The sequence below is a fragment of the Aulonocara sp. 'chitande type north' Nkhata Bay genome, linkage group LG3 (assembly GCF_057382095.1).
Source record: "Aulonocara sp. 'chitande type north' Nkhata Bay isolate Kocher_YH1m ecotype deep benthic linkage group LG3, A_spYH_male_GT1.1, whole genome shotgun sequence".
Lineage (NCBI taxonomy): Eukaryota > Metazoa > Chordata > Actinopteri > Cichliformes > Cichlidae > Aulonocara > Aulonocara sp. 'chitande type north' Nkhata Bay.
In genome coordinates this window covers 33,204,199-33,227,669 of record NC_141346.1, presented here as the reverse complement: position 1 = coordinate 33,227,669, position 23,471 = coordinate 33,204,199, and the positions used below count along the sequence as shown (strand labels likewise).

The 23,471-nt window shown below is 41.8% G+C and overlaps 1 protein-coding gene across 2 annotated transcripts in view; it reads right to left on the bottom strand.

Moving 5' to 3' along the window:
* Nucleotides 1-23,471, bottom strand: part of htr2cl1 (5-hydroxytryptamine (serotonin) receptor 2C, G protein-coupled-like 1) — a 234,614-nt gene that overhangs the window by 97,261 nt on the left and 113,882 nt on the right. For both annotated transcript variants that reach the window (XM_086277081.1, XM_086277090.1), the window contains exon 3: nucleotides 23,200-23,322. The gene's annotated coding sequence lies outside the window, so the exon portion shown is untranslated. The remainder of the gene's footprint in view (nucleotides 1-23,199; nucleotides 23,323-23,471) is intronic.

The following is a 23,471-nucleotide window of genomic DNA, read 5'->3' as shown; positions in this document are numbered from 1 at the left end:
AGCCAATGTCCATATAAACACTCCGAAATTGTTCAAGACCACTTGAAAATTACCAGAAAGCCTGACTCCTTGGGAGCAAAATATAAAGAAACTCTATGAGAAAGCATCGCTGTATATCCCAGTACCCCCATCTGAGGCCATCTAATAAATTGGTCTGTAAAGACCCTTAATTTGGATGTGCAGTGCTCTTAGTATGATTAATTGTAGAGTTTGATCATGATGAAATCAGCCTCTGCTGAGTAGCTTGTATTCACATAGAAATGCAAACTCTAAATGCTAAACAGTGTTCTATATCTGGGTTTCCCTCTAGGGAAGTACTGCTGTTGTATTTCAGGTTCTTTCATTCCACCTTAAACAGCCACTTTTGCTGTTTATTAGAGGCTGAAAACAAAGGAAGCACATTTGACCACAGGACATAAGCAAGCTGATCACATCTAACAGAATATGTATCAGTGACTCTCCCTCTCTCGCTCTCTCTCTCTTTCACACACACACAGATAATTTGCAAGAGAGCGTGCACAGATAAAGTCCAGCAAACATTATTATAGAATGCAAACGATTCGGGCCGGCAAATATAAACAGCACAAACTGCTCTCTCAAACCCTCATGTGTACACACACACACACACACACACACACACACACACACACTAGAAGACAGAGCGACTAAGACACAGAGGAGATGGATGGGGTGATGACCAGCATACTGTTCATATCACACGGAGCGCTCACATAGGGACAACTAAGTAATAAAAATGTTCATTACAGAGCAGTTTTCTGCAGCATCCATTAGCGCTGATGAGGGTCATCCTCTCTGTCAAACAACTGATGCATTCTCTCCCCTTTTTCTGCCCTCATCTTTCTTTCTGTCCATCAACACCTTCAATTCTTCTCAGGCTCATAACTTTAGCTGTTTGCTCAGACTGAATGAGCAAATAAGATGGAAGCATGGAAGCAAAAAGGAAGAGATGAATGAATCCGAACTAAATCGTTTTTTGCAAAAATGAAGGCAAAATTTTCATTTTATGTGAGTCAGTTTAGTAAGATATGGTCCCCGTGGAGACATCTGAATAGTCTTTCAGATATACAGGGGGGCACTGTACAATGACACTGGCGCCCGGTGGCGCCAGTGTCCGGCAGCTTCGCCTCTGTCAGTGCGCCCCAGGGTGGCTGTGGCTACAATGTAGCTTGCCATCACCAGTGTGTGAATGTGTGTGTAAATGGGTGGATGACTGGATGTGTAAAGCGCTTTGGGGTCCTTAGGGACTAGTAAAGCGCTATACAAATACAGGCCATTTACCATTTACAATGGCGGGAATTTTTTTGTCCCATCCATCAATTTTTCAAATAATCCAACCACTAAAACATACATTTCCTGTGTTTAAGTTACGCCTCTGTCTCGTGACAAAATGTAAATACACACACAAATATGAATTAGCTCTTGAGAAACCTCCAGAAATATAATTTTAAAATTTTCCCAACATCTTGATAATCAAATTGCTTGTCAAATAAAGGAATAAAAATAAGCTATAAATGAAACGTGTTTTAATTTTGCTGATGCACGTCTCTCTGCAGTATATTAATGAGTAACCTCGTATTGTGGATGGATTATCTCAGTTGTTCTCCTGGCTGAAGTTTGGTCCAGTTACAGCATCCTGCCATGCGATTGCATTCGTCCCTAACCATCGGGAACCCTCACATTAACTTTTATCGAGTGGAAAAAAGTTAGCGTTCATCCTCCAGCTTCAATGTTTATTATGCTAAGTTAGCATAACTGTTTGTTAACGTAGCTGTGTTGCTAGCGATCACGTAGCACAGCATTATATACCATCTAGTCCAACTTCAGTAACCCTGAAACGTCACTACTGTTTAGTTTTCTGTCTTCATTTATGTTGGGAGTGATAGCATAGCTGTACAATTACATTTTTTCAGAAATCTCTCAGTCAGAACATGGCATATGATGTTTAGGTGGAAACTAGCGAGCTAACTTCCTGCTAACTTGTAACTCCGTTAAATTTAATAAATTCTGTTTTCAACCAGAATTCATATATATGGCGCACTGTGGATTTTTGAGAAAATTAAAGGATTTTAAGTGTGCCTTATAGTCCAAAAAATAGGGTATAAAATATAGTATAAAAATAGGGTACTAAAATTGTGTCCCTCAGCATACATCCATACTCTTGTGTTTTTCTCAGAAGAAATGAACGATGCCTCAAAGATCTGAAAAAAAAAAAAAAAGATTCTGTTTTGGTTTCATTGCTCACTAACGTCTTGAACGTAGGCCTTTTATTGTGTAATAAGTTTAAAGAACATGCCATATAATTCATATATTTCTCTTCACATGATACACACAGTCAATCACACATAATATGAATTCAAGATAATGTAATTAGCACAAAGACTTCCACCTGACAGCTCTGCTTTTGTCAGATATTAAGTTGGGTGTGCTATATAAGTTGCGTTACAATGGCTGCACATCTGCAAGCCTCTTTGCAACCCACCTAAACCAATGTAATGTGGTGGCAGATTTCTTTTCTCATGTATTAATCACATATTTAATCATATCACATTAGTTATAGTAATATTACTTTCTCACTTTACTATAGTAAGAGCACTCCTGCCACTACTTTACATGCATGTGGAAAGTTAACACAGTGAGGCCATTGAAATGGGAGACGTTAAACAGACAGTGAGGCTCCTTCTGCTTATCAGGGATGTAAATCCTCATGCTGGGCAGACACTGTGCGATTTTTTCAGTCGCGCGATTCAGCTCCTGCTCAAACTGTACGATTGACTCGCAGGGGTTAGAAGTTCATAGGTCACGATGCAGGTCTCACACTATACGGCCCGATGCTCTGATGCGACCAGAGTGTTCACACTGTGCGTCCATAAAATGAAGGTTATAACAGAAATTCTGTCGCTCGCTCTCCCTCTCTGTCTTTCACTCACACAGACACGCACACCACCACCATCAACTTTGCTAAATTGCTAATGAAAAACATTGATCAGGCAGCTGTGATTGAGCAGCAGTGTAGATCCAACTATTTTCAAGGTTGTTGTGTCGTGATAATTTTGTGAGGCCACATCGAAAAGGCTCGGATGAGCTTTCCAAAGTTCTACAAGTTGTGCCTCCATCGCTTGTGGATAGTGCACACGCTGCACTGCCGTGCTGCGCCGTCTTTTTCGCTGACATTTGTGTTTGCGCGTGCGCAGTGTGACAAACTGCGGTGACACCCTCACGACAGTCGCGAGGATTTCAAACCTGTTTGAAATCCTCGCGACCAAGCGATTGATGATCGGGAGTTCGTCGTGAGGTGTTAATCGCGTCTCGTTACCCCACGTATACTACACGATGCACGACGCACGATGAAGGCCAAAATCGGGCCGATCGCCTAAACGGTCACACGACTCAAAAATCGGCTCAAAATGGGGCAAAAATTGCACAGTGTAAGCCCAGCATTAGGTGATGGCTAAGCAGAAAACAAGGTCATAATTCTCTCTGTGAGGGAGGAGGTACAGGGAGTGCAGAATTATTAGGCAAGTTGTATTTTTGAGGAATAATTTTATTATTGAACAACAACCATGTTCTCAATGAACCCAAAAAACTTATTAATATCAAAGCTGAATGTTTTTGGAAGTAGTTTTTAGTTTGTTTTTAGTTTTAGCTATTTTAGGGGGATATCTGTGTGTGCAGATGACTATTACTGTGCATAATTATTAGGCAACTTAACAAAAAACAAATATATACCCATTTCAATTATTTATTTTTACCTGTGAAACCAATATAACATCTCCACATTCACAAATATACATTCAAAAACAAAACAAAAACAAATCAGCGACCAATATAGCCACCTTTCTTTGCAAGGACACTCAAAAGCCTGCCATCCATGGATTCTGTCAGTGTTTTGATCTGTTCACCATCAACATTGCGTGCAGCAGCAACCACAGCCTCCCAGACACTGTTCAGAGAGGTGTACTGTTTTCCCTCCTTGTAAATCTCACATTTGATGATGGACCACAGGTTCTCAATGGGGTTCAGATCAGGTGAACAAGGTGGCCATGTCATTAGTTTTTCTTCTTTTATACCCTTTCTTGCCAGCCACGCTGTGGAGTACTTGGACGCGTGTGATGGAGCATTGTCCTGCATGAAAACCATGTTTTTCTTGAAGGATGCAGACTTCTTCCTGTACCACTGCTTGAAGAAGGTGTCTTCCAGAAACTGGCAGTAGGACTGGGAGTTGAGCTTGACTCCATCCTCAACCCGAAAAGGTCCCACAAGCTCATCTTTGATGATACCAGCCCAAACCAGTACTCCACCTCCACCTTGCTGGCGTCTGAGTCGGACTGGAGCTCTCTGCCCTTTACCAATCCAGCCACGGGCCCATCCATCTGGCCCATCAAGACTCACTCTCATTTCATCAGTCCATAAAACCTTAGAAAAACCAGTCTTGAGATATTTCTTGGCCCAGTCTTGACGTTTCAGCTTGTGTGTCTTGTTCAGTGGTGGTCGTCTTTCAGCCTTTCTTACCTTGGCCATGTCTCTGAGTATTGCACACCTTGTGCTTTTGGGCACTCCAGTGATGTTGCAGCTCTGAAATATGGCCAAACTGGTGGCAAGTGGCATCTTGGCAGCTGCACGCTTGACTTTTCTCAGTTCATGGGCAGTTATTTTGCGCCTTGGTTTTTCCACACGCTTCTTGCGACCCTGTTGACTATTTTGAATGAAACGCTTGATTGTTCGATGATCACGCTTCAGAAGCTTTGCAATTTTGAGACTGCTGCATCCCTCTGCAAGATATCTCACTATTTTTGACTTTTCTGAGCCTGTCAAGTCCTTCTTTTGACCCATTTTGCCAAAGGAAAGGACGTTGCCTAATAATTATGCACACCTGATATAGGGTGTTGATGTCATTAGACCACACCCCTTCTCATTACAGAGATGCACATCACCTAATATGCTTAATTGGTAGTAGGCTTTCGAGCCTATACAGCTTGGAGTAAGACAACATGCATGAAGAGGATGATGTGGACAAAACACTCATTTGCCTAATAATTCTGCACTCCCTGTATAGCCCCCCCCCCCCCCCCCCCCCGTGAGAGGGGCCAACATGTAAGAGTTTGAGGAATGTTCTTTGTCTGTGTGTCTGTATATAAGATGTAAGGGCGGTGGCCACAATTCAGAGATGGTCCTGGTGTTTCACTGGGATGCTCTCTCCACATTGCAATGTGTTTATTAAACCCACTTCAAATCAAGCTCACTGGGTGTGTTGCAGGTTATTGTTAAAATTTCCACAACATTAACTGTTGGCATTAATGCCTGCTCTGTTCTGTGCTGGGGTGATAGATACATACAATAGATTTATGTTACTGCAGATGGAAACAATCTCTTGTGTCTATGGCGGTCATGTTAAGATAAATTTGTTTGGTTGTTAAAAACAAACTGTCCTCCTGTGACATGTTGGAGTTTCATTTGGCTTCTGCCCAATGAAGAGTGTAGCTGCCTGTATTATTCCCAGCACAAAAATGTCCACAGTGCATTCATTTGTGCTGCCAGATTGTAGCAAATGCCCACTGGACACATGAGCGTCTCAGCTGTGACTTAAGGCTAGGACATGCTTCAACCAAATGCAAATTGGCAAACACCTACGAGGGTCACCCAGAGACAGCTACACGGCTGTTTCTTTTGTGTAATTTGTTGTGTAATGCTCTACTTGCATAACTTTGACTGCTTTGTTCATCGTCATTTGGTTGTGGACTTCGGGAGGTCCAGAGAAGGTCCACTGCCGGTTCAGATAGAGGGGGAGGAGGTGGAGGTGGTCAACAAGTACAAGTACCTCGGGCTGTGGGTGGACAATAAACTGGACTGGTCATGCAACACAGAGCACCTGTATAAAAAAGCCCAAAGCCGACTGTACTTCCTCAGGAGGCTGAGGTCTTTTAACATCTGCAGGAAGCTCCTGAGGATGTTTTACCAGTCAGTGGTTGCTGGAGTACTTTTCTATGCTGTGGTGTGCTGGGGGAGCAGCACAGCAAAGAAGGACTCATCCAGGCTGGAGAAACTGATCAGGAGGGCTAGCTCTGTGGTCGGCATGAAGCTGGACACTCTGGTGACAGTGGCAGAGAAAAGGACATTAAAGAAACTGATGGACATTATGGACAATGCTGGGCATCCTCTGCACACGGCCATAAACAACCAGAAGAGTCTGTTCAGTGACAGGTTGCTTCTCCCCAAGACAAGAACTAACAGACTTAAAAACTCCTTTGTCCCACACGCCATCAAACTGTTTAACTCCTCTCTGGAGGGGAGAGGGAGGGGAAACAGGAGGACAAAGGAGGGGGGAACAACTAAGCTGTAGTGCCTCTGCACCTCACTGTACAATACCTTGTGCAATACTTTTTGTAAATAGTCAACAGTGCAATAGACTCAATACTTGAAATGTGCAATTCACTTGTATTTTTATTTTTTATTCCTATTTATTCTATTTATCCCCTTTGTATATTTTATTTATATTTGTCTCTGTATTTATATATGTGTGTGTGTGTATATATATATATAACAGTTCTGTAACTGTAACTTTGGTCGTTGCTGTGCTTTTTTTGGAAGTCGAATTTCCCAGAGGAACCCACCCGAGGGATTAATAAAGTTCTATCTTATCTTATCTTATCTCATCTTATCTTATCTTATTTCAAACCTGCCACTCAAATATGATTCACACATTTCCATGCAGAATTTGGGGTTTAACCAGTAAAACAAGGCTCACTGTGAAATGGTTTTTGTCTTCTTATTGCCTTTCCAGGAGCATAATCCCCCCCTTATGACCAGTTACTTGCAACATCCAGATTGCAGCAGCTTTACAGCCTGGTATGGGGAAGTGCTGAAACAACGTATTTAGCTTTTCACATATCATTTCACACCATGGAGGATGGCCTAACCCTCACCTATACCCAAACCATAGCATTTCCCTGTGTCATTCAATGCACAATATCTGCTGCACTGATTTTCAGTTTTTGGATTGTTCCTTTACCCTGGATCTATTTCTAACCCACGCATACGGATATGTGACTGACCAGCTGCAGAAGTGACAAGCTAACAGTAAACAGCTAATAGCAAACATGTATCTACAGTATTACATGAATCATGATTAAAACACACACTACCTTCCATCTTTTTCTCCCTCACCATGAGCCCTCAGCTTCTTTTAAGTGCAATCCTTGGCACGTTTTGGTTTCTGTTCATTTCTGCAGCTGTTCCCTCACAAACACTTCCATTGTGAGTGAGATTTTCAGTTTGTGTCCTATATTGTGTTTTATTCAGCATCTGTTGTCTTTTGTGTGCTTTTGCAGCCATTTTCTGTTTGCTGGAGTTTTCTTAAGTTAAAATGCAACTTTGAACTCTCAGGGCCACCGTACATGAAATCCATTAAATGTTGACATATTTTGAAAATGTTGCACAGTTAATAGACATTCCATTGTAGAACACACGTACAGATTTTTAGACATCTTTAGATCTCTCACCTTCTCCCATTTGCTAGGTTCCTATTTGTCTTTGTCCTGGCATTTGTTTAAATTTATGTTATCTGCATGCCACAATTTGATGAACTAGGATGGTATCAGCTTTGCTTGAACCCTACACTCTACCTTTTCCCTCTCTCTTGTTTCATCTAAAGGGCACCAGGGCAGAAAAAGAGAGAAAGGCATGCGTGTAGTGGTGAGCGCGACGATACTGGAGCCTTCACCTTCAATTCACATCCTTAGTACTGGTACACAGCACATGCCGCGTAGGTGGCATTTGATGAATCCACTGACGTCTGTAGTTTCATTGTGCTGAATCCTGTCACTGGTCACATTAACAAGGAGGGAGACTGAGAGCATAATGAGAAAAGGGATAGATGAAGACAGAGAAGGAGCAGAAAGCAAAGGCAAAATAACTTTGTGGCCAGACAACAGTGGCTGGCGATTACAGAATGAGCAGAATTACTGCCACTCGGCAATGAACTGGTTGCTTTGAAGACAGGGACCAAGGCCCACTCGCAGTCAGTTGCCATCTTCAAAGCGACTCTGATGTGTCAGGAAGTCAATAAAATGGCCATAAGAGAAAATCAGTCTGCTATCAGTTTGTGACTGATTGGGGTCAAGTTGTCAGTTAGATGCAATTTGTTGCTGCAGGACAGCAATTTAACTGCATATATAGGAATACGACCAGAATACAGCCAGTTGAGATGAGTCCCAACTGCAAAGAGACATATCGCATATCTGTGTTTATAAATTAGGCAGCAAGTATAAGCAAACCAATCCCAGTGTGTGTGAGGGTGTTTTTACACCTATAGCTCACTCTCTCTATGTTTTTAAGATTGCAGCTTTTCCACGTGATTTGATTTGGTTTCTTTTCTCGCAGAGAAAACTCCAACTGAACCAAAATGCTTCACTACAAACCATGTGAGAATATTCAGTCTGCTTGTTGGCCAGGCTACTTGCTAGCCCGTACAGACTTTTGCACATCTGTAGTACCCTGTTCCATCCCAGAATACAAAGCATACATGGCTAGGGGATGTTTTTAACATCAAAGTACACCTAGTAATTGGATTAAGGTCGGATTATGTTTACAGCATAATTGAATTGTTCTGGAGTTAATTTGAAACGGCACAAATAGAGACCACCTTCTCTGAAGTTTCTCGGTCCACACCTGAGAGCGATTACTGTGTTCACATCTGCACAAATGCATCAAGAGGGAAAACAAACCACAGTTTAATTTAAACGGACTAAACACTGCAGGTGTGAAAACACCCCAAGGATGACTGGAGTCTGTCCTTAGTGTTTGGAGACAGGCTGCCTCACAAAGGGCAACCTTTTGATCAAAACGGTTGAGAGTGTTGACTGGTCAACTTCTGGGCATCCACTATGTTGACACACTACTGGCAATTAGTGTATGACGGCAAAATCACCGCCTTTTTACATAGTCACAAGGAGGTGTGACTGAGCCATCAGAGAGACTTTGTTTAGCATAGTAGCTTTGTTTAGCTCCAAAATGAAAATGCAATTACCCTAAATCATTCGTTCACCACTTTTGTGTAATATATTGCCTTTCCAGTATTTGTAATTTAGGTCTATCACGTCTTACTTAGTTAGGGTTGACCTTCTCCCTGTTGCTGCTCTGATTTCCAATTTCTTTTCTGGTAAATAGATACCTGGAAAATATCTACAGATTTTGCCTGAAGGAAAACTTGGGGGAACAAAAGCAATTGTGGCATTTTACCCTTTAAACCAGGGGTTGGTAACTCCAGGGCTCAAGGGCCGATTTCCTGCAGGTTTTAGATGTATCTTTGATCTAACACAGCTGACTAAATTACCTCCTGAACATGTCTTGAAGTTGTCCAGAGGCCTGATAATGAACTAATCATTTGATTCAGGTGTGTTGACCCAGGGTGATGTCTAAAACCTGCAAAACACCGGCCCTTGAGGCCTGGAGTTGCCCACCCTTGCTAAAAATGCTGACGGTTTAGGGTTTAAAGGGTTATTGCTGCATATTTGAAAAAGTGCGGGAGAAACATGTACTGCCAAGAGCTGCGTGACCACCTCGGATGTGCTGTGAGGGAAAAAAGAGGACAACTTTTCCCAACTTAATAATAGAAAAATATCAAGCCTGGAACTCATGTTTTCTCTGCTCATACGGTCTGTGAGCCGATTTAACTCCCCAGTTTTCTCACTAACAGTGCAAGCCCGACACTAACAATGTCATCATAACATGTGTGGAGATTTTTCCAGTCCGAGTACAGAGAAAGACCTCACAGTTCCAATATAAACAGTCACAGAGTGCAGTTTCTGTTTCTGCTCATGGTCCAGTTTGTGTGGATTTGAGAGGGAGTACTATGTGATACAGGATTATGTAAAACTGCCCTACATTAGTAAGGGTGTGTGTAAAGCTCCTAACCCTAATCTGTAGGTTTACAACAGACTCTGTTATTACCTCTTCCTTCATTACTTTTTTGGCAATCTGTTGACAGGAACCTGCTGCACCACACACTTAGAGAGTCCCATAAAATTACTGGACTGCCCCGATCTGCATGAATTATTCTGAACATGAGTTATTTTAAAGGAATAATCCATTAGCAGGGATGATTAGGTGGCATGGAAATGACTGGATGAACTCCAGTTTTTTTCTTTTCGTTTTTCTATTTTTTTTAAAAACAAGAACAATGCACCGTTGCCTTACAATTAGAAGATGGTGGGTTTAAATCCATCAGCCAACTGTGACCCTTCTGTGTGGAAGGTGTCCGCATGTGTTCTCCGGCTTTCTCCCACAGTCCAAAAACATTGGCCACATGTGTGACTCTGTCTGTGTCTCTGTGTTAGCCCTGCAGCAGACTGAGAGCGTACACCACCTCTCCCCCTATAAAAGCTGGTGCAAAAAATAAATAAATGGCTGTAGGACAATTTTCCTGCTGTGAGGAATGTAATTGAAGTTTAAGGACTATAAGAAAAACAGGAATTAAAGTACTGGCTGTGATTTTTTTCAGGTCTATTTTTTGTTTTCAAAGTTGGTCTTTAAATATGAAATTCACTTTGTGTTTTTCTGGATTAATGCTCTGAGTGTTGCATGCTTCCAGCACGTTGATACACACCTTACTCAAGATCCTCGGACTGCCTGATGTTAGCTTTGAACGTGTCCTTAAAGATTGTTTTGGCCCAAAGCACGGCGCTTCGTTTGTGAACTGAAAGAGTAGAGTTTGAAATCTGAACTTATGTATTCGCAGTGCACAAAAGGCCTTTGATTCTCTTTTGTTTCCAAAATAACAATAGAAAAGTAGTCTAATTACTGGTTACTAAGCATTACCTCCTTACCCTCTTTAATGTCAGCAGAGCAAACAGGGTGACACAGGGAACTGAGGCTACAGTTCACACATGCTCACTAAAGTTTATCTTGATTTCTGCTGCAACATTCAGAGTTTGGTTTAAACAACACCAAAGCAAAAATCCATCCAGGTTTGAATCAACACGGGCTGCTGTTGGTGGGGTAATGGTGTTGGTCAATGCTCCCTCTAATTTTTCACGTGTCTGAGCGAACACACAAACTCCATGAGCGGTCCCTTGGACCACTGTGAGCAACAGCAGGTGTGTGCACTGTGGTCACGCCAGCATCGAATCCATCCAAGTTACATGGTTTATTAAAATAATCAAATTACAGCATTTATGTTAGACTACTATTAATTAACTGCTTTAGCCCACTTACAATGAAAAAAAAAATCTTGTTCATGATCTGTGTAGTACGTTAACACTATTGGAAGTAAAAACAACTTGAACTCCAATTTTGAAAACAAAACTTTCTTTCTTTCTTTTTCTTTTTTAAATAAAGCTCTGACTGGTATTATGAGTATGAGTCTGTGGTCTGGGAGAGAGTCCTGTAACTCTGTCTGCAAAATACAGTAAATAATGACCAATGTTGGGCAATTACTTATAAAGTTACTTCTTCAAAAAAGTTACTGAGTTTTTGCAAACAACAACTTTTTTTGCAGCTGTTTTATCTAAAAATGCAGCCGAGGCGTTTTTTAAATAAACATTTCAAACTATTTACAGAACAATCAGCTGTTCTGCATCAAATCTGATGCCAAACAAATTATTTGTGCCGCTCCAAAAAATAATTTCTGTCCACTATGATATAAAGGAGAACAACAGCCTGATACCTGCAGGCCTGACAGCAGGAGATGTATCACTCCTGTAACACCTGTAACATTCAGCAGTCGCCTCATTGTTCTGACACAAACAACAAAACTATTGACTACACTACACACTAACTACACAAGATTTGCGCTAAATGTCGCAAATCTTTCACATCTCAAAACACCGCCGTCACTCCTAAAACTTCCCCCCGTTCAAAACAACTAAATGCCATGTTTTATCATAACTCTGGTTTTACGTGGCCTATCAACACAATTTAAAAACTCTCAGTCCAATACTTCCAATAGAGCATCTTTGGGATGTGGTAGAACTGGAAATTTGGGAGATGTGTAACACTGCAGCCAAATGTTTGACCAGAATCTCTGAGGAACCTGTGCCATGAAGAATTAAAAGACAGTCCAACTCTCCAAATCTAGTCCAAATCTATCTATTACCAAAGCAAAGATTATTTTTTAAAGGTTGCTGCAAACTGTATAAAGGTGACATCATAAGAAATAATTCACTGCCAAGAGTTTCTCCTGATCATGGGTTTGTAGAAACTTCATACAAACACAACTTAAAGTTTTTTTATGAATGCACAGCTCCTGTTTATGCTGCTCCTGCCCTCGCTACTTTGTCTGCACAGCAGATTAAGAGCTGAGCGTTTGTGTGGCTGTGCATTTCAGGCTTGTATTCCTGATTTATAGACGGGCTCAACAAACAAATTCTGTACAATCTGAGCACTTAGCAGATAATAAAGTTAACACAGCTGCCACTAAAACCTGCACTGTGCGGTGCTCAGAGGTTGCTGCGATGACTCTACAAGGCACTGTTTCTTCTTGCCTGCGTGCATGTGTTTGCTAGACAGCAACACATCCATGGGGAGAAAAGGCATGTTGCCTTATACAGACATACAGACAGTAATGTCAGAAACAAAGTTTTCACAGGACTCTCTGCAGTCCTTTGAAATACTAAGTACATCCTTACTGCTTCTTTGGGAATTAAGAGTATAAGTAGCAGCCAGCCAAGTTATCATCAAGAAGGGTGAGCACCTCTATAAAATCAGAAGTTTTGGCAGTTTTGTGCTGTTGAGCAGTCAGGTGTGAGTTAACACAATGCTACAGTTTTCACAGGAGTGAACTCGAAGGTCAGACTGAGCAATGCTCAGAGAAACTACACAGAACCCAAGAGCTACATCTCAGCCTGTGTGAGCCTCAGCTAGCGAGTTAAATTTCAAAGTTCATGACATTAAAAGCTGCTCACACGTGGGGTCGCCACAGTGGATGGATCCACACAGAGTGCTGTGAGACAGTATTTGCTCTTTTTCTTATTATTTGCATATTTATCACAGGAGCATGTTCTAGATCATGAATCAAATTTCAATATTAGACAAAGACAACCCAAGATAAAACAAAATGCAGTTCTCAAAAGGGAATTAAGGAAACCAGATATCCAAACATAGCCGATCGATGTGAAAAACAATTCCACAGAGAAGAGGTCAAAGTTATCTGACTGCAGTTCTTCTAGCCACGCGTGACTCAACCAATTTTGGTGCAATTACTTCTACACAAAGTGTCTGGTAGGTTTGGATAACTAAAATATGGTTGCAAGTACCTTAAATAACCACAGTAGCTGGCTAACAAGCAGTAAAAATTATTTAATGATCTGATCTTCCATTTTATTATTAGATGAGCGATTATGGTGTGGAAGAACTTGGCTGGCCTGCACAGACTCCTGACCTCAACCCGACAGAATTTGGGATGAATTAGAGCAAAAACTGTGAGCCAGGCCTTCTCGTCCAATGTGCTTCTGGCAGAATGGTCAAAATTCCCATAAACTCACTCCTAACATTCATATGTGTGTGAAGGTAGACGAGCAAAGCCTTTAACTTTATATAAACACACATGAAATCCAGATGTTTAAAAGTTGCTGATGCCTACATTGCTAATTCAAAGGAAAAGCCTACCAAGTAAAAATAGAGAAAAAGAGATTGGATAAGATGGAGTCAGTTCATTTACGCCACATGTGAATCATTAAATAAACATCGGACTGAAGCTCTTTGATCAGCAGCTGTGCCGACACGTTGCATCCAAAGTACTGTGCTGTGACTTTTTCATGCTATTCAGTACAGATGAGTCTGGTGTTAGTGTTGCCGAGGAGACTAATAAGAGACATGCCAGCAATGCAAACTACACAATACTCGCAGATGAACAGCATCCAATTTTCCTTCACCAAGAGAAAAAAAGCACACACTCTTGAAAATTGGCTCCCTTGTTGACTGAATTTGGTCGCAACAAGCAATGAAAGCATCACAGAGGATACAGCATATGCTGAATGTTCATGTTTTGGCCACTTTTCACTTACATTCCCCCAACGCACACCGCAAGGGCTTCACGTTCATATTTAATGAGGGGCAGAGGGTGGATGGGCAGCAGCTTGACAGTCAACAGGGGAGACGCGTTCGATAATTTATGTTAACGACGCGGACACGGGGTGACCCTTCATCCCTCTCGTGACGGGGACCATCTCTTTTCCTTTTTCTTCCTCTTCCCGCTCCCGTTTGAATTTTTCAGAGACCTTGTCCTTTCGCATTATTGCGAAGACTCTAAGGTGAAGAAGAAAGCAGAGTGAGTGGGAGGACCAGAGTGCACAGCTTTGTGTGTAAATGCACAAAAACTGCGAGTGGGTGTCCGTGCGCCCACACGGTGTGTGTGCGTGTGTGTTTGTGTGTAGGCAACCCTCCAGAGACTTTTACTCAGCATTCTGACACAGCCCTTCTCTCTCATACAGGAACATTATTGGAAATGAAACAAAAAGGACACACTTAACACACTCTCTCTCCTCTCATGTGCACTCGCATCCTTCCTGACGCTTTCTTGATGTGGCAGCCTCCATTATAAAAACTACTTAAACCAAGTAGGGCTGACAAAACGCCCGGCAACCCCCCGCCTGGGGAGGAGCGGAAGAGAAGAAGGACTGAAGAGGAGGAGGAAAAATTTTTCGGCCATTTTAATTGCAAAGATTGTTAGGCTTTTTTTCCCTCTGTCGTTAGTGCCTTATTAGCATGTCATTAAAAAGCCAGGCGCTGTTTGATAGACAGCCTGAAGGAGAGCAATTAGTTTGTGGGTATACGTGTGACTGTGGTACTGAGACAGTCAGTACTTCATGTTTACTACGTTTTAAGATTGAGGTAAAAGTGAGTTGAAGGCTGTTTCTAACCTGATCTTCCAGCATCAACTCCAATGCATTGACTTATATGAATCTGCAGTTCTCAGTATTTGCCCACCGGTGAGGAATTTCACCCAAATGCAGGACGCTCACTTATATTTCTACCATTTGACACCGCTGTGGAGAATTCAGATAATGAATAATGGACTTTTTTTCACCTAAAACATTTGCAGAATCTTGGCCGGCAGTCATGGGGACATGCGTCTGCTATCGACATAAAAATTCAAGAGGGTGTGACGAGAGCTAATTTGGATTTGTGCACCCAGAGGGGGTGCGGTGATGGGTTGTCAACTGTGTTCCCCAAAGTTGAAAGGCCCATATACTCTGATTATCTTTCTTTTGGCAGCCTGTCAGGAGAGCTCGCTATGGCTTGGGAGTTGCTAATTAATAAGTGATTGCCCACTTAAAGAAAAACACTTGATTAGAGGGAGGAACGCTTCCTAAACCAGACTCAGCAGCTGTTTTTGGTCTGCAGCCCTGTCAGGGCTGAGCTGACTAATGCCGCATTTCCCTCACTGAAATGATTCGTAATAAGAGCACTTCCTCTGCAGATACATTTTGGATACTTTTTCCTGGTATAGCAACTGCTATACTTTCAAATAATTGAAAGTATAGCAGCAAATAATTGCTGCTATACTTTCTTTACAAGGAATTCAGCCAAGAGGAAAAGGAACATATATTCAGACACTTAGAAGCTGCTTTAAGCATGCATATTAGTAACACATTGGCTCTTTACACTCACCAGTGGTTTTATTAGTTACGCTTTGCTGACTTAGCCTGTGGGGCAAGGGGTGTAGCAGATAGCTGATATCTGAGTATAGATCAGCAGTTTCTAAAAATACTCAGACCGCCCGTCTGTCACCAACAACCACAACACATTCAAACCACTTACAGTAAATCGCCTTTCTTCCTCATCCTGATGTCTAATTTAATCCTCAACAGGTTGTCTTGAATTTCTGCCATGTGATTGGTTGATTAGAGTAATAAGTAGGTGAAAAGTTAATGAAATGGCTGATTAATGGCTCTTTTAGAGGCATTGTTGTGCATGACCAATCGCTTCCTGTTAATAGGCTTATAATAAGTGGAAAATGACTCAAAAATTAGCCAATAGGAAAGCCTGACTGTTGAATATGACATATTTTCACAAGAATAGGACAACATAGCACAAGAAAATGTAAATACTGTAAATGCTGACTAAGAGCAAAAAAACCAACAAAAAACCCCAATCAACCTATCAAAACCTGATGAACACGCATGTGAAATGACGTCAAGTCCTGAAGGTATTTGCGTTACATTCGCTGGCCAGAGAGTTATACAGGCACATGCTTGTCATCTTCTCTTCTGTACATATGCATTAAACACATAAATTATTGGCAATGAGCCCAAACATGAAGCAAACCATGAGGAACTATCATTAGCCCTCTGACCACCACCATTACTGGTGGTGGTCAGAGGGCCCGGTGGCGCCAGTGTCCGGCAGCCTCGCCTCGGTGAGTGCGCCCCAGGGCAGCTGTGGCTACAATGTAGCTTGCCATCACCAGTGTGTGAATGTGTGTGTGAATGGGTGAATGACTGAATGTAGTGTAAAGCGCTTTGGGGTCCTTAGGGACTGAGTAAAGCGCTATACAAATGCAGGCCATTTTAGCGATAAGAACAAGAGTGAGGAGGACCCAGGAGCAGACACAGATGAAGAGACAGACTGAGTAGGAAACTATGACGATTGTGACTGCTATGACTGTGAACTATGACAGTAACTATGATCTTTGAACTATGACTTGACATGGGGAAAATAGTACAGACGATCTGACGAAGACTGAACGGAAACACACAGACACACAAGGGGTGATCATGGGAAGTGGAAACACATGAGGAAACAGCTGCCACAAAAAATCATAATGAGACCGCAGGGGAAGTGTAAACTTAGAACATGGAAACAAGACTTTCAAAATAAACAGGAAACATGACGGGATGCAGACAAGACACATACTTGACAAATGAACCATGCAGACATGAAACATGACAGCTTAAGACATGAGCCAACAAGAAAGACTTAACCACAGGGGGCGAAGACACAAATGGCTTTAACAAGCAAAGAACAAAAACTAAAACAATCTAGGAGCTAATATCTAAATGAACTTAACATAAACAATGAATGACAAAATACAAGGAAACTCAGATCCTAATAAATAATAGTAAATTTAAGAACTTGGGTTACTCAGAGTTTATTCCCCAAAGTCCTCAGATAGGACTGCTCATGCTCATGGTCTCAGCTGGTACTTAAACACAGTGGCAGCGGCTACAAATACCAGTGTTGGGGTTTGAGACAGTCCCACTCCCACTGCAGCGTCAGCTTTCTGGGTGGAAAAAAAGCTTAATAATCACTATTAATGGAAGGGAAGCGTCAAAGTACTTTGTGATGCACTTTGTTCCTCGGTTGGCCAAAAAGCCACCACAAACGTAAAGGAAGATGCAGCAATTGCAATGTCAGAACTACCCTCAGCCAGAGTGTTGTGACCCAGTCATTAAAAATCAGTGCATCAGATGCTGCTCTAGAAGAAATCGGTACAATTTACAGAAAATGACTGTCTCAAGTGCTTTAAGCCTTAATTGAGCTGAGTGAGTGAGAAGTGAAGTGGCTCTGCACTAAGCGAGCGAATTGGCTTCTTGGTGATGAGCGTGATGCCGTCAAAGTGGCAGCATACGGGCAACGCAGGCAAACATAGAGATGCAACGCGGTGCAGGAAGGATTAGTAGAGCTTGAAAGGTCCTGCTCGTGCAAAAGTAAAAGTTCCCAGTTCCCTGGCAACAACGGGAAAGTACAGTTTCCTGTCATTCACTACCAAGAACTGAACCTTCAGCAACCAAACCTCTGCAGAAGCAAACTCTCCATATGTGTAAGCCGACTTCAAAAGAGCATCCTAAGTTTTATGAGTAAGGTTGTTTTTTTCACTGGACTTTTACTTTTCAGTTTTTTTCTCTTTCTTCCTACTTGGTCTTGACGTATCGTTTATTCTTCTGTTCTTATTGTTTTGACAGTCACCATATGTGAAGCTAGTAAGGATATAAAGCTGCCATGTTGCATGCAGATATATGTGGAAGAGACTGTCATGAGTCATGAGTAAATTAATGCACATCTGCATTCACTTATTGTGATACAGCTCTGTGATTCAGATCAATCTTTTTCCTGTGCACGTTCTTCCTTCCACCAGCATCTTTCCCCACACAGGTATACATCATCGTCCTGCAGTATATTAACTCCAGCTCTTCCACCCACTCTCTGTCAAATTTTTCCATTAAGTGTAGCAGTAATAACAACTACTTTTTTCTCTGTAGTTTCCAAACTCTCTGCACTCCAGATTCCCGCGTGTGCCAGCCAGTCAGCTTTCTGCAAAGTCCTGCCAATCAGCTCCTCGCCTTTGTGAACCCGCCGGTCCACTCTGCACCTGCTCCTTCAGCGTCTGCCACACATCTCCTCGAACACACACCGCTCACACTTTATGGGTTCTTTTCATCACTACATGTTGCTGTTTGAAGCCTGAGAATATGATTAATTTAATGTAGAAAAACAACTAAAGGATTTTGTAAAAAAGCATTAAAACACAAAGTCAGTTAAACTTCTGAGATGTCAATCTGCCCGCTTAGGAAAGATAACCTGCGGCATATTCAGGTTGCAAAGTAGCATCCTGTGTCAAGAGTGTGGAGGAGACACCATCCTAAGGCTCAGGATCTGCTGCTGTGTGTGAGGAGGAATAGGAGGCGCGCCCCGAGAGACATGCAAAACGAGCACCAGCGGGTTACTCGTCGGGCACAGACTCCATGCGGTCCTGACGTCCATTAGTGGGACCTCTGCTCACATACCCAGCACCGTGTGGCATTCACCAACACAAAGGAGGACATGCCTCCCCACACCGTCACTGACCCACTGCCAAACCCGTCATGCTGGATGATGTTGCAGGCGGCTTAACAATCGCCACGGTTTCTCCAGACTCTTTCATGTCTGTCACAAGTGCTCAGCGTGAACCTGCTCTCATCTGTGAAGAGAGCTGAGCTCTGATGGCGGGCCTGCCACGTCTGGTGTTCTGTGGTGAAGGCATTTTGCAGAGCACAGCAGCCATGGAAGGAATTTGGCTTGAAAGGACAACTTAAATCTCCACATTTTGACTTTTTTCTTTTCAAAACAGTATTTCTACTTTTTTACTCTCTAAATAGTGAGTCTAGTGTAATTTCAAAATTTCAAAATGAACAATAATATATGTTTTTTTCTTAATGTGGCCCTAATTCTCCTCTGTAGCGTTAGGAATAGGCAAATTCAAAAATATTTTTGACGCACGAAATATTTCCACAAATTTTATACATTTGGTGTGTAGAGGCCTTAACTCACGTTTAATTTGTAACAATCAAAAAGCTGCACGTCAAACTAAAAGGAAATTAAGATTAAATGAAGTGAAAGTAGCTTAACTAGACAGAGGCGCACTCTTGCAGAGGTAATCTGTGTAAAAGCAGTGTGTAAGTCCTTTGGGGAAGTTCACCGACTCACAGTTTTTTTATCAGATGGATTCACACTTCATTATGGCTGATCCCTGCAGCCACACGCATACACACACATGTTGTCCCTGCAGCTACAGTGAAGAGGTCATTACACTCGGTAGCTCTACTGCATCAACAAAACAAATCGATTCTGGCTTTAGGATCAAAGACATTGTGAAAGCACGTGCGTCTTTGTGTGTGTAACGGAGAAAAACGGGAGAAAGTGGGACATGAACACATGCGGAGATCCATCATGAGAAGTAATCTGACCTTGGTGCTCTTTTGGAGAAGGGAAGAGGGGAGCGCAGTGCCAGAGAGACTAATTAACTTGAGAGACACGGCCTTTTTCTCCTCCTCCTCAACAGAGAACATGCATGTGTTTAGTATATATGTGTATTTTGTACTGATATCAGGGCATAGTCATCACTGACAGATGGGCACATGACACAATGTCTCATCATCACATGAGAGCTGCAGCATGAGAGGTAGTGAGGAAGGAAAACAGACACTCAGACTCTCTGACTTGTTCAAACACCAACTAAAAATACTCTAAAATGTCAGGGTATGCATCTCTGACTTCTGTCTCTGTAAAAACCAATTTACGTGTCAGAAGAAGTTAAGTTTTTTGAGGAGGCTGGTCTCTCTAAGGTAGGAAGTGCTTTTTGGTTGGAATTGGAGCATCTTTTTTTAAACCCCCAAATTTAAATATTACAGGAAAACCAGAAGTCCTTAAGTCAGGAGAATGAGAGTCAGGCATAATTCAACAAAGTTTACCAAGAAATGCAAAGCTTGTTTAGTCTGCAGTGGCTTTATGGATCTGTGGTACTTGCACTTGATGCATAATTAAGGCAAACTAATAAAACTGAAAAGTGGTGGTAATATGTAGTCTCATTAACCCTTCAAAGCTACAAACATACATGCAATATTACTGAAAGTTATTGAAGTGACACTCATAAAGCCAGTTTTTCTTTGCACGGAAATTCAATTCAGTTTTCATTTTCAGTCATATGGCGCCAAATCACAACAACAGTCACCTCAAAGCACTTTGTATTATAAGGTAAAGGTCCTGCAATAATAGACATAATAACAATAATAATATTAATAACAGTCAGTAGAATCCTAAGACTCTTAAAACAAACATTTCGTGAAATGTAACAGCAATATGTGTCGTGGATTCATGCTAACAAGAGCAAAACAAGCATTAGCTGACTGTGCAGCCACAACATAACGTGACCAGGGTTTAATATTAAAGTGTACTGATTTTTTGAAAAGTGCAAATATACATCTTAATACATTATATAAGGGAGAAACAGAGCTTTTACAATACAAGGAGCTTGAAAGTCAATATTTGGTATGACCACCTTTATCCTTCAACACAGTCTGAACTCTCTCAGGCAGCTTTCTTGTCATTTCTTTAAGTAGGAATAGTTCTCCAGGCTTCTTGAAGGACATTCAAAGCTCTTCTTTGGATGTTGGCTGCATTTAGATGATCCCACACTGCTTCAATAATGTTGAGGTTCGAGATCTGAGGAGGCCGATCCATGACTGATAGTGTTTCACTGTGTGATTATCTGGCCATGTCTTTACTACACTGACAGTATGCTTGGGATCATTGTCATGCCGTAAAAATGAAATTATTAAATTTTTTTAGGATGTTATTGCATTGTGAATCAAAATCTGACTGTACTGTTTTCATAATTCCATTAATTTTAACACGACCTCCGACACAACTGACTGAACCTGAGCCTCAAACCATGACAGTGCCTGCACCGTATTTTACAGATGGCTGTGGACACTCACCGTTGCCCTCCTGACCTTCTCTACAGTATTGATGATGATTTGAATCAAACCTTTCACTCCATCAGACCTTTGGTGATGGATCACCTGAAAGAACTGGCCCTCGATCCCTATGTCAGGTCTGTGCAGGAATATTTCCCCCCTTTTAAAAAACATTTAAAGAAATGGGAACGTGTGCTTATGCAACAGGCTGCTAGTAACAAAGTGTTTAAAGATACAATTGAAAAATTGTTCTTAAGTTTTTGTTATACGTAGACACACCACTGGTTAATCCCTGAGTCAACATTATTCCCAAGATGGTTAAGTACAAGGACTGGACTGAAAATGAGTGAAAATGAACCAAAAAAACTTTCAACAACCTTCAAAAAACTTGGAGAACTATTGCTCACTTTAAAAGTTACTAAAGTGGAAAGGGATCATCCGGCTTGTTACTAACACTTTTTTCAAAAAGCCAAGATACCTGATGGTAGGAGGTCGCATTAGTGCCTATGAAATTGGCATCTTGCACATCTGGAAAGGCTGCATCAGTCCTGAAAGCTATACACAGATTTTCAAACATCTGCTCCTATCCAGAAATCTACTTCCGGGAAGGCCTTCAATATCCAGAAGGCAATACTACACTGGATCTAATACAACAGCATTTGTTCCCTCATGAAAGAAAAATGTTAGAAAGACCCAGGACTGTTGACCAGTTAGAAAACTATTAGAGAAGAGTGGAGCCAACATGCCTCCCAAAAGCCAAACAACTGGTCTCCTCATGACCAGGGAAGCGTAAGTAATTAAATTCCTTTAGTTCATTGTTTCATTAAAGAAACTTTGCACTGATTACAAAGCCATTCTACTACTCCTTATCTTAAACCAGGCCCTTGGTAACTAGGGGATTATGCCAATAAGGGTCTCTCATGCCGTGGCATCAAAATGTGGGTGTGCTTTTTCATGACAGACACCGAAATGTCACAGAGAAAGTGTAGTGCACACCCACTTATCAAATATCAGCAGACACCACTTTGCTAACTAGCACACACTCCAGCAGAAGAACAAACCACTGAGCTAATTAATGTGAAGTCGTCAAAGTTGGATGAAAGCTGCAACTTTCCCAAAGTGAAAGACAGCCTGAGAGCAACAGGGAGAGGGCGATTTGTGTGTGTGCGTTTGTGTGTGTGCGTTTGTGTGTGTGCGCAGTCCCCTTAAATAGACTCTATCAGATGCAGCGGGAGACGAGAGGAGACAGAGGTGAAAAAGACGGAGGAAGCGAGGGGAAATCAGGCATCCGTAAGGGAGATAATTAGCAAAATATGAGAACATGTGAGGGGGACATGAGAGTATTTACTTATTGTATATCCATCTATGTTTGTGTGTGCTTCTTTGTAAGTGTGTGTAGATGCCCTCACGTGGGAGTTTTGCTGTTCAGGGACAGATGGTGCCACATAACACTGAATGTTCTTTGTCTGAACCCAACACTAAACACGCCTACAGCATCTCTGAGCTCTGCACAGCTTTGACTGTATGATACTGGATTGTGAGTCTGTATGTGTTTGTGCATGTGTAAGTTCTTTACACTCTAGAGATTTTGGGCTGCTTCAGATGCAAGTTGACAGTCCCTTGACAAATGTGGCAAAACGGTGGTCCTAGATCCCACTGTGAGACGCATCCAAACGATACATAGCCTGTGGCAAAATTCAGATTGTGTCAGGTTGTTTAAGACTGAGTTCTCACACCGCTACGGCCCACATCTACAAGCAAACACTATAAAAATAACAAAAAATATGGCATAATGCCATTTCTGAAAAACACACACACACAAACAAAGCTGTGAAATCTCGTATACTTCCTGTTTATATCACAGCATAATGACTGACCAGCCAGTCGGCGCACAATCTGACGCACTAATATGACTGATTGAGACTCTAAGTCTGCATTCCATACTTATGAATAACTGAACTGAATCCGGTCGCATTTTGTGTTCATATGTGTGTGTCGGTGATGTACTCACCCGTGCCAAATGCTGTTTTGATCTTCGCGTGTAACGGTCTCCCATGGGTGAACAGCCTCAGCGTGCTTTCATGTGTGCTTTGGAAACACTGAAGTGTCTAACATCTGACTTGTGCTTTTCAGTCTGGAAGAGAAACAAATGGTGGATAAATTTAGAATTTTAGAATCTATTTGGTGCCGAGTGAGTTAAAAAATCAGGCTCTGCATGATTTTTTAAAAACAATTTTCATTCATTCAATAATCCCGGATGGCATTCAGGCAAGAGTTGTCACA